Genomic DNA, 12,616 nt, shown 5'->3' on the forward strand with positions numbered 1-12,616 from the left:
TACTGGGGTCCCCTCAGGGAGACAGCTGGAGTTGATGTAGCTTAGGGGTCTGGGCATGCTGAGGTGGCCCTAGCAAGTGAGAGTCCCTGGAATCTGCTCCTGTTGGGTTCATTAAGGTGGAGAGTCAATATAAAAAGTGGCTCTCGCTGGCACCTTCAACCCAGAGAGTTCCAGTAGTTTCCTGCCCATTTGGCAGAGGCTCTAGGGTTAGTAAATAGATTTCCTTTACTGACAGTCTAGTTGTCCTTTAAACCACAGTTTTTTTCACTGTGCCCCATGGCATTCAAGTTTGCAGGCCAGCCTCTTCAGTAATATCCCTCCCCACTGCAGGTGGTGCTTTGGGAGTGGGGATCCTGTCACCACCATGTCTCCTGGACTTAAAGTCAATGGTGGTATGGTTTACCTAATCCCTGTCAGGTTCACTCTTACATGCTGTTTGGCAACTGTCCTGGTTCATCCAGATCAAAGCAGAGGAAAAGTAAGGAATAAAAGGAAGACAGAAAGGGGTGCCCTGGCTCTTTGTCTCTCTATGGCTCCCACTGCACTATGAAAAATATCCATCTTTTCCAGGGAGGAAAAGCAGTCTTCTGATCACTCCTCTTGTTATATACATGTGTAATCCACCTCTGACAAGTGGACACCAATGCAGACACAAGCACTCTACCCATGATGGCCTCCGACAAGATCCACCATGCAGAAACAAGTTAAAACAGAACTTCTATTGATACCCATTTTAAATCTCATCTTGCAATGTTTCTTTCCTATCAAATATTTTACAAGATACCTAAAGTATTAGTTTAGTAGTAATTTGACCCACAAAACCAGTAATGGTTCAATCTAATGCACAGACCTTAATTTACAAGGAAGTAAAAAAGCATACATTGCAGGGAAGATATGTGTGCTTGGGCACTGGTTACCAATTAGGGTGTATGAATGAGTCTTGGAACTGGTAACCTCACTGGGAGGACAAAAGGTATGGGCAGAGTCAGACAATGCCAAACAGAAAATTGAGGTCTCCCTGTGCCTGCCAGCAAATTGCTGCATCTTGCTGAAATTCTGATTCCCACATGTAAAATAGGGATGATGGGGGTCCTGTGGGATGAGTCACTTGTGGAGAGTCCAGCCTAAGGAGGCACCCAAACTGAAGCATAAACCCTCTAGGCCACCAAGGCCCTTTGTGTTAAATATCATCCCAGCCCCTCCTTCTGCTAATGAGCACATCCCTCACTGCACAGCTGCTTGCTGACGACAATGCAGCAAAGCCAGGAACTTCTTCCCCAAGCTGAGGCCCCTGTTGCAGGGAATTCTGTCTCCCTGGCCCCTCCCACATGAGGTTAGGACACATAATTGTCTTTTTTTTTTTTTAATGTTTATTTATTTTAAGAGAGAGAGAAAGCATAAGTGGGAGAGGGGCAGAGAGAGAGGGAGAGAGAAAGAATCCCAAGCAGGCTCTGGACTGTCAGCTCGGAGCCCCACATGGGGCTTGATCTCATGACTGTGAGATCATGACCTGAACTGAAATGAAGAGTTGGACGCTTAACCAACTGAGCCACCCAGGTGCCCCAGGACACATAATTGTCTTAATAATGCAGGGCAGTCTATCTCCATGTCTAATTTAAATGTTCCCTGCCCAAGTCTGTCTTTCTCTGTTCTAAAGCTGCACCTCTCCTGCAGTATAATGAGGCAGATGAGAGCAGGCTTAAGCTGAAAACCTGAGGCCAGCACTTACTGCATTGCATCTCATCTGAGAAGCAGATTTCACTTCCCTGTGTCCTGGATGCCGCATTTTTAGTTGTAAAATGGGAACAGTGACAGAAGAAAAACCTGTCAGGTTTTGGTTTGCCTGAGACGTGGCATACTGTGTGTGCACAGGTGGGCACTGTGGCTGGATGCTGTCACAAGAGGGTGCAGCTGCTGCCCCGTCACTCCACATTAATGCTATGTCCTTGCCCTTTCCCATAAAAGGCAGCCACAGAGTGGGGACAGGAGAGTCTCTGAGACCTCAAGGGTCAACAATGTCCATTTCCAGATAGGGAACAAGCCTGGGCTTTGAGAGGAGTGACATGGCCAAGGTCCCATGGCCATGTCATTCATGGCTGGTCTCCCTGCCCTCTGCCCAGCTTCACTGCCCCCTGAAACTGTTCACCATGATTCCATTCCCCTCCACCTCTCCTCCCCTTCATTAAACACTGTTCCTGGGTATGTCTGTGTGGGTGTTCCCAGATGAGATTAGCATTTGAATCAGTGGAATCAGTATAGTAGATGGTCCTCCCCAACATGGGTATGTATCATCCAATCCACTGGGGACCTGAATAGACCCAAAGATGGAGAAAGGAGACATTCACCCCCTTTTTTTCAGCCTCACTGACTGAGCTAGGATATCTTATCTCATCGTCTTCTGCCCTCAGACTGAGATTACATCATTGGTTCCTCTGGATCTCAGGCTTTCAGTCTCAGACTGAATTACACCACTAGCTTTCTGGGATCTCCAGCTTGCAGATGGCAGATCATGAGACTTCTCACCTTCCAAATCACATGAGCCAATTTCTATAACAAATCTCTCTCTAGACATATAGATCTCCATATATATAAATATCTGTATGTCTCTCTCTCTCTCTCTCTCTCTCTCTATATATATATATATATATATACACACACACACACACACACATATGTTTATGTGTATATGTATATACACACACACACACACACACAGAGAAATTTATTATAGATAATGGCACATAGACATTGACATGGAGAGACAGACACAGAGACATCTACCTATCTATTTCTCTTAATGACTCTGTTTCTCTGGAGAACTTAATACAATACCCAACAACCTCTTAGGGTCTATTACCCTTTCACAATACCCCAAGATTCCTAACTAAGGCCTCTTCCCAAAATAGCCTCAAGGCCCTAAGATATGAAACAGGAGAGGTTTCGAAGAACAGTTTCTGTAAGTGGGTTCACCTTTCGTGATTTCTGCCTCCTGAGTATCAGCTGACCTAACTGGTAAAAATCAAGATTCTTGGGCAGACACCTCCTCATGGGAAAACTGCACATGTATCTTGATGTATCTATCTATACACACACACATGCACACTCATGTGAGATGCATGAGTGGATGGTATGCCTGCAGCTTACCCTTACATTTTAAACTTTAAAAACAAAGAACAATTGTTATATATTTTAATCTTGTGTTGCAAGATTTCTGGAGGCCTTGAAGGACAGGGTGTGGTGTCTGGAATTTTAAAAACCAGGCAGTACTTGAAAGGAGGCCAGACTCCAGGAGCAAAGGAAATCCCCAGGGTTGCCCAAGTTCACACCTAGACAGAAACCTGGGATACCAAGCAAAGGAGGTCTGGGACATGCATTGACGATATTCCAAAATGCTAGTGTCTCTTAAAAGTGTGTCCACTCTGCAAGGTGGTGGACTGAAATAATTTCACAGAGTCAGGGGGAGGGCAGACAATGAATGGCCAGCCAACAGTATGAAGCAAAACAGTTCAGATGTGGAATAGCATTTCGTGGTAGGGGGGCAGAGGGACTTCATTAGGAGGCCAGTTGACAGTGATCCTCATTAGGGAAAGCTGGTGGGACCATGCTGCCAGTTCAATGAAGTCTGGGACACAGCACCTGCTGTAAAAGGATTCACTCCAGGAAGCACTGTTCATAATTAACTACTACACAGATCAGAGCCAGCTAGCACAGGCTCCTCCCACATGAATCAACCTAACGGTAATGCAAATAAAACAGCCCTGAAATTACATCTATGAAAGAATATCACTTAATTTTATTTTATTGAGGTTTTCAAAAGCACATCTTTGTAGGTGATCAATGTTTGTGATTTTTCAAAAAAAAAGTGTCTTAATTAGTATATTATGGAAATATCAGCTTCTATTAAGAGGGCAAGAAGAACATAAAGACTGATTATTATCCCATTCATGTCTGGAAAACAGAGGAAATAATTATAGAAAAGTAAGTATTTATACCCAGGTGTAAATCCTGCACTGCATGGCTTCTCAAACTTGGAAGGGGCTTTTCAAATATAAATTCCCCAGGGACCAAGTCAAAATTCAGATCCTATCTCTGTTGGTCTGGGTGGGACCTGGGACCTCTGCATTTCTCAACAGCCCTAGGTGACAGCAATGGTGGTGCTAAACCTACCACCCTTTGAAACAAGGACCTAGAAAACCAAAGAATTATGTGTAAATAGTTATTCAAAGATCCATGATGCAATATGGGTTTCTAGGACTGAGGATGCTCCCTTCCTGGTGATCTCAGCCATCTTTAACTTACCTCCCTAAAACACAAGGGTTATCACCATGGAGGGTTCCATCTGTGATAGTACAAATTGTATAGGCTCTTCCCTCAAATTCAGGGGGGCCAAGAGCTAAGGGCTCCAGCCTGCCAATTGCAGAGGGTAATTCTGCAGTGTGCCTAGTAAACACTTAAGAGGAGGCAGGAAAAACACTGGACATAAATTAAGGCTTGCTTCTGGATTATTTTCCCTTTGAAAGCTTGGCTTTTATAACAGTCCTTCAGCTTGAGACAGAGCATCTCTGAAGAGCCCTGGTGGCCACATGGGCCCTCATAATGAAGTTGGTGCTAGCACTATGGGGCATGTGTCTGCTGAGCTTAGCACTGTAGCCCAGGCTCCTGGGCTGCAGGTACAGATTTTTCTAACAGCCACTGGCACATCAAGTCAATATCTTCCCCTCTTCTGTGGAATACCTGCCAATAACTGCAATATGTGACCAAAGAATTCCTGCAAAAAATCACAACTTTCCTTTAAAAGTACAAAGTCCTGCCCCTGAGATTAAGGCAAGTAGCAGCCCCCCAAAGTGTTGCTTCTGTTGTATGTGTTCCTCTGGTTTTATACCAGGGGGGGCTCAGGTTAAAGCTACAGACCTGGCATTCAACATCCCACAGGCCAGCACTCTGCCAGTGGAGAACTTGCTCTTACAGCAGTATTAAAGCTGCCCTGCTCTTGGGCACGGGCAGGCAGTGACTCCCACAGCCCGAGGCAAGGGGTCAATAATGCAGCCTCCTCTTTTCCAGAACAGTGGACAATTCTCAACTAACACTTAAACTCTCCAGGCCTCTCCATTATTCTGTGGACTCAGAGCTCAAGGCAAGCCTCCCACTTGCAACAGCTCTATTGTGTTTACTATCAGGCCCTTCCGCACAGAGAGGTGAATGCTTCTCCCTGTAATGAGGCCCAAAGGAGCTGCTCCCTCCCTCCCTCCAGAAGCCCTTCAAGGACAGCATCTGGGGCAGGAGAAAGGCTGGTGATAAGAGAATGGCTACCCCCACTGACTGTGGGCCTGGCAGGAAAGAAAGGCCTCTAACACTGTTCCCATTTTGCAGATGTTGAAACTGAGGACCACAGAAGTCATATGACTCCTAGGTCACAAGCTAGCAAGTGTAGGACCAAAGCCTGGTCTCCACACTGCTCTGCCACCAGTCTCTAACTTCAAGCAGGACCATGCCTGCCCAGGCTCCTCCTCCTCAGACCCCCAACTGTCCACCTGCATCATTTTTGTCAAGCCCTTGCAAGGCCCTGTCCCCTTTGAAAATAGGGGCTTCCTCTTAGCCAGCAAGAGGGGGTGAGAAGAGCCAGCCACCACCACAGCAGGTTGGAAAACTGAGAAAGCAAAAAGTTGAATACCACTTCACAGCTTTATTTCTTCTTTGTATTAACTAAAGGGCACAGTATTAAGTCAGCTTTCCCAGTTCTGCTCTCCTGTACTACTACTGAGTTTTTCTCCTAGAAATTCTCAGAAGGAATGGAGCGGGCAGGATCCATAAGCACATGGCCAGGCATCCTCTCCACCCTTACCAAGTAAGGGCAGTCTGGGAGGCTGGGACTATTCCTTCTCTCCAGTTTGAGGCAGGCTTCACTGTGAATCCAGCTCTGCTGCACTCAACAGATCAAATTACTTAGCCAGTGCTTCCTTGAGAGAAGGGATTTTTTGTTTTAATTACAAGGCCTGGCACACATAAGTGCTTAATAAATCTGTGAGCAATGAATCAGTCTTTCAGAACCTCCTGTTTCCTCCTCTGCACAACCTAGCTACTGCCATCCTCTGAAGGACAAGGCCCCAATCCTCAATACTGCCTCCCTGCCTCCACTCTGGCTGCTCCTCACACAAGGAAGGCAGAAAGTAAAGACATGGTGAGGGCTTAGTTCTCTCTGCATCTTGGCCAGATCCCTAAAAGTGATAAGTTGTCATACTAATTAAGCCCAAATGTAGCACTGCCATGGCCACACATGATGTGAGGGACACCCAGTGCTGCACCCTTGCTGAAATGCAACTATTTCCAATCCTCACTATCTGGTAACAGGAGCGTGTGCTGAGTACATGCAATGGGCCTAGATGGGTCATGTCATCCCACCTGCCAATAGCCCCAGGAGGGTTCCCCATCACTCCCATCTTACCAGTTGGGAGGTGTAAAAGAGAGGTCCTTAGGGGCCCAGGCAAGGCCTTTCCATCCCAGAACCCCAGAGCTCAGCGTCTGTGCTCACCCAGAAGAACACCCATTGCGCTGCAGCAAAACCTTCTGGAATGAATCCATGGACTAAAATGACAACCTGGAAAGGCACACAGTTGGATTGTACCCTAGCAATAATCTAGGAGGTGCCTGGGTGGCTCAGTCAGTTAAGGGTGCGACTTCAGCTCAGGTCATGACCTTGTGGCTCGTGGTTTAGAGACGTGCATTTGGCTCTGTGCTGACAGCTCAGAGCCTGGAGCCTGCTTCTGATTCTGTGTCTCCCTCTCTCTCTGCCCCTCCCCTGCTCACACTCTGTCTCTCTCTCTCAAAAATAAATAAATATCTTTAAAAATGTTTAAAGAAAGAATGTAGTCAGGGTTCTGTCAACACTTTAAAGGAGTGGAACTCTCTTATCAAACAAAATCTTAAGTGAAACCCATAAGTTTGTGTACATGCATGTATCTACTATATGCATATACATGTATTTACATATATGTGTTGTGCATGCATATATTATAGAGACACATGGAGATACACACATACATACACATTTTGTCCTGCCCTGTTTCTTGGCATCAACAGTTTCTCTAGACCAAGCTGTTCTGCCCATTACAGTCAGATTTTTGGATGGTAATCAATTTACTTTCTGTCTGTTCTAGCCTAGGCTGCTCCTCCTTAACTTTACTACAGCGCCAACCGCCACTGCAGGCTTCTGAGCCAGAGAGTGCCCAGAGGAGTGCTGCGATCCGTGTGGAGGATCCTGGCAGCTGCTGCCCAGAGTGCAAGGCTGACTGCGGCAAGAAAACCCTGCCTGGACCCAGTACAGTGCCCTTGAGAAGGTGCAAGGAGGGGCCAAGCAGACTGCTGTGGGTGGGAAGCACAAGACAGATGCAAGCATCCCTGAAGGGTACCCCCAGTGAGCCGGAGCAAGTGAAGGCACAGGAGGAGGGGCACTGCAAGAATGGGCTCTGCAGCCACAACACCTATTTGTCGCAGCCCCACTTTCTGACCAGCTGCAGGATTTTATTACACAAGGTACCTAGCCTCTCAGACCTGGGCCACCTTACTTTAAAATGGGAAGCAACTGAACCTGTCTTGGGATGGTGGTCCACAGCCCTGGGGAGCTTGGAACACCCCAGTGCCTACCCACCCCACACCAAGGGAGCCAGAGTGCTGGTGGGCCAGGCCCTCAAAGATGTGTAAAGCTCCCCTGAAGATCGTGTGCACCTCCCATGGTAGATTTAGATCAACCATACTAGTAACAGGCTAAGTGGTAAGTACTGGCAAATGTTAGCTGTGGAAACCAGTACCACAGGCAAGCCACCTGGCAGCTTTCAAATTTCTGAAGAACTCTTCTGTGGAAGGAAGATTAGATGTCCCCCATATGGCCCCAAGGCCAGGGCTGGGAGAACCTTTCAAAGTCATAGATTTGAGGTGAATCTGATGTGCCAACCTTGACAGGTACATGGAAGGGCCCTGCATGTCTCTGATGCGGTGACACCTGGTGGAGGTGGGGCTGAGGAGGGCTGCTTCCCAAATTCCCCTCCTCCCTGGAGTCTGGTTCCCAGGTACTGCCCTGGTAAAATCTATAGGCCAGGGAACTGGTTGTCTGCCCTCAGTGAGGCAGGGTCAGGACAGTGGTAACTCCAATTGCAGGGCTGGGGTGGCTTGGAAATGAGCAGACCATTATAGGATGAAGTGAGAAGGGCAGCCATGACAAAGGGAATGGTCAGGTCAGTGGGGCCTCCTAAGCTATGTGGTGGGTGGTGAGTAAAAGGAGTGCCCAGGCTACCTGCACCCATGGCAACTCAATACCATTAACTGTGGACTATTTTTGTGAAAGGTATAATGAGGGGTGAAACAGTTTCATCTGCTTAGAATAAAAGCAAATGTGTCCTACTCCTTTCATGTCATGATTGTGGAATCAGAAGCACAAACTCTGAGTTGGTCAGGAAGCCTTGACTGCGGCCAAGCATGGTGGTGCCGGCCACAGAGACTTGGACTCCCACCTGTTTGCCCCAAAGAGAGTCACCCTCTGCCCCCCCCACCCTGAGGTCAGGCCTCATTTTTCAAAACTGACTCTCAAGGGCACCTGGGTGGCTCAGTCAGTTAAGCATATGCTTTGGCTCAGGTCATAATCTCATGGTTCGTGAGTTTGAGCCCCACATCAAGCTCTCTGCCATCAGCATGGAGCCTGTTTGGGATCCTCTGTTACCCCCTCTCTCTGTCCCTCCCTGCAAGCTCTCTCTCTCTCTCTCAAAAGTAAATAAAAACAAACATCATATATATATATGTGTGTGTGTGTGTGTGTGTGTGTGTGTGTATAAAACTGACCCTCAGAAGAGTTCTCTTTTTACTACTGGTGTAAAATAAGTCCTGAGATTACTTTTATAATGTAAAATGAACAGGTGAATACAAAAAATATAAGATATTCTGTCAATGGAAATGATCTCTTCCTTGAAGGAAACTCTAAAATCAAAAGACTTCAGTCAAGAGTTGGAAGGTTTTACCCTATTTCTAAGACAAATTACTTAGGAAGAAGTGTTTATGTCCTGGCATGGCATTAACTATTAACTGACTTCAACAAACGTGTGTACATGTGTACACACACACACATACACAAATACGTATAAGTACTCTAACCAAATTTCTGAAATCTTCCCAATAGTACAATTCTTGTTCTTTTTGTTCCATTGTCATTCACAGAGTTTTTAATATTTAATATACATATAATAATATAAATTTTCTTGGCAGGCTGCAGCCAGCCAGAGAAAGCCATCCTGCCTAAGCAGGAAGTACCATTCATCCCCCCTGATCACTTTCCAGAGTTTCAGGTACCCACAGTCAACTGTGGTCTGGAAGCTGATATTCCTCCTTCAGACCTATCATCACAAGGTCAATAGCAGCCTAACACTATGTCACAAAGCCTACATCATTCACTTCACTTTGTCTCATCACACAGGCATTTTATCATCTCACATCACAAGAACGGTGACTACAGTAAGATACTTTGAGAGAGAAATCACATTCACATACCTTTTATTATAGTATATTGCTACAATTGTTTTAATTTAATATTAGCTATTATTGTTAATCTATTATTTTGCCTGATTTGTAAATTAAACTTTATCACAGGAATGTATGTATAGGAAAAAACATAGTACATAGAGGGTTCAGTACTGTCTGTGGTTTCAGACATCCACTGGGGGTCTTGCAATGTATCCCCCATGGATAATGGGGGACTACTATACGAGGGCTCAAGATTCTAGCATTAATTTCGCCAAGAGACAGGATCATATGGTTCTTATCTTTTCTTTTATTAATGTGATGTATCACATTGATTGATTTGCAAATACTGAACCAGCCCTGCAGACCAGCAATGAATTCCACTTGATCATGGTGAATAATTCTTTTTATATGCTGATGAATTTGATTTGCAAGTATCTTGTTAAGAATTTTTGCATCTATATTCATCAGGGTATTGGCCTGTAGTTCTCTTTTTTTTGCTCGGTCTCTGACTGGTTTGGGAATCAAAGTAATGCTGGCTTCATAGAATGAGTCTGGAAGTTTTCCTTCCCTTTCTATTTTTTGGAACAGCTTGAGAAGGATAGGTATTATCTCTGCTTTGAATGTCTGGTAGAATTCCCCACGGAAGCCATCTGGTCCTGGACTCTTATTTGTTGGGAGATTTTTTTATAACTGATTCAATTTCTTTCCTGGTTATGGGTCTGTTCAAATGTTCTATTTCTTCCTGTTGAGTTTTGCAAGTGTGTGGGTGCTTAGGAATTGTCCATTCCTTCTAAGTTGTCCAGTTTGTTGGCATATAATTTTTCATAGTATTCCCTGATAATTGCTTGTATTTCTGAGGGATTGGTTGCAATAATTCCATTTTCATTCATGATTTTATATATTTGAGTCCTCTCCCTTTTCTTTTTGAGAAGCCTGACTAGAGGTGTATCAATTTTGTTTATTTTTTCAAAAAACCAACTCTTGGTTTTATTGATCTGCTCTACTGTTTTTTTAGATTCTATATTGTTTTCGATGACGAAAAAGCATTTAACAAAATTCAGCATCCTTTATTAATAAAAACCCTTGAGAAAGTCGGAATAGAAGGAACATACTTCAACATCATAAAAGCCATTTATGAAAAGCCCACAGCTAATATCATCCTCAATGGGGAAAAACTGAGAGCTTTCCCCCTAAGATCAGGAACACGACAGGGATGTCCACTCTCACCACTGTTGTTTAACATCATGTTGGAAGTTCTAGCATCAGCAATCAGAAAACAAAAGGAAATCAAAAGCATCAAAATACGCAAAGATGAAGTCAAGCTTTCACTTTTTGCAGATGACATTATACTATACACGGAAAACCTGACAGACTCCACCAAAAGTCTGCTAGAACTGATACATGAATTCATCAAAGTCGCAGGATACAAAATCAATGTAAAGAAATCAGCTGCATTGTTATACACTAATAATGAAGCAAGAGAAAGAAAAACAAAGAAACTGATTCCATTCACAACTGCACCAAGAATCATAAAATACCTAGGAATAAACCTAACCAAAGATGTAAAAGATCCATATGCTGAAAACTATAGAAAGCTTATGAAGGAAATTGAAGAAGATACAAAGAAATGGAAAAACATTCCATGCTCATGGATTGGAAGAATAAATATTGTTAAGAATAAATATTGTTAAAATATATATCAATTCTACCCAAAGCTATCTACACATTCAATGCAATCCCAATCAAAATTGCACCAGCATTCTCCTAGAAGCTAGAACAAACAATCCTAAAATTTGCATGGAACCACAAAAGACCCCAAATAGCCAAAGTTATAGTGAAGAAGAAGACCAGAGCGGGAGGCATCACAATCCCAGAATTTAGCCTCTATATAAAGCTGTAATCATCAAGACAGCATGGTATTGGCACAAAAACAGACACATAGACCAATGAAATAGGATAGAGACTCCAGAATTGGACCCACAAAAGTATGGCCAACTAATCTTTGACAAAGCAGGAAAGAATATCCAATGGAAAAAAGACAGTCTCTTTAACAAATGGTGGAGAACTGGACAGCAACACGCAGAAGAATGAAACTAGACCACTTTCTTACATAATTCACAAAGATAAAGTCAAAATGGATGAAGGACCTGAATGTGAGACAGGAAACCATCAAAACCCTAGAGGAGATAGCAGGAAAAACCTCTGTGACCTCAGCCACAGCAATTTCTTACTTGATACATTCCCAAAGGCAAGGGAATTAAAAACAAAAATGAACTATTGGGACCTCATGAAGATAAAAAGCTTCTGCACTGCAAAGGAAACAATCAACAAAACTAAAAGGCAACTGATGGAATGGGAAAAGATATTTGCTAAATGACATATCAGACAAACGGCTAGTATCCAAAATCTATAAAGAACTCACCAAACTCCAGACCCAAAAAACAAATAATCCAGTGAAGACATGGGCAGAAAACATGAATAGACTCTTCTCTAAAGAAAAAGACATCCAGATGGCCAACAGGCACATGAAAAGATGCTCAACGTCGCTACTCATCAGGGAAATACAAATCAAAACCACACTCAGATATCACCTCATGCCAGTCAGAGTGGCTAAAATGAACAAATCAGGAGACTATAGATGCTGGAGAGGATGTGGAGAAATGGGAACCCTCTTGCACTGTTGGTAGGAATGCAAACTGGTGCAGCCACTCTGGAAAACAGTGTGGAGGTTCTTCAAAAAATTAGAAATAGAAGTACCCTATGACCCAGCAATAGCACTGCTAGGAATTTACCCAAGGGATATAGGAGTGCTGAGGCATAGGGGCACTTGTACCCCAATGTCTATAGCAGCACTTTCAACAATAGCCAAATTATGGAAAGAGCCTAAATGTCCATCAACTGATGAATGGTTGTGGTTTATATATACAATGGAATACTATTTGGCAATGAGAAAGAATGAAATATGGCCTTTTGTAGCAACATGGATGGAACTGGAGAGTGTTATGCTAAGTGAAATAAGTCATACAGAGAAAGATAGATGCCATATGTTTTCACTCTTATGTGGATCCTAAGAAACTTAACATGACCATGGGGGAGAGGAAGGGGGAAAAAA

General features: G+C 44.0%; 1 protein-coding gene across 4 annotated transcripts in view; it reads right to left on the reverse strand.

Annotated features, from left to right (window-relative positions):
* Nucleotides 1-12,616, reverse strand: part of ATP10A (ATPase phospholipid transporting 10A (putative)) — a 194,489-nt gene that overhangs the window by 79,786 nt on the left and 102,087 nt on the right. The window lies entirely within an intron of this gene.

This window comes from Felis catus, chromosome B3 (genome assembly GCF_018350175.1).
Source record: "Felis catus isolate Fca126 chromosome B3, F.catus_Fca126_mat1.0, whole genome shotgun sequence".
NCBI lineage: Eukaryota > Metazoa > Chordata > Mammalia > Carnivora > Felidae > Felis > Felis catus.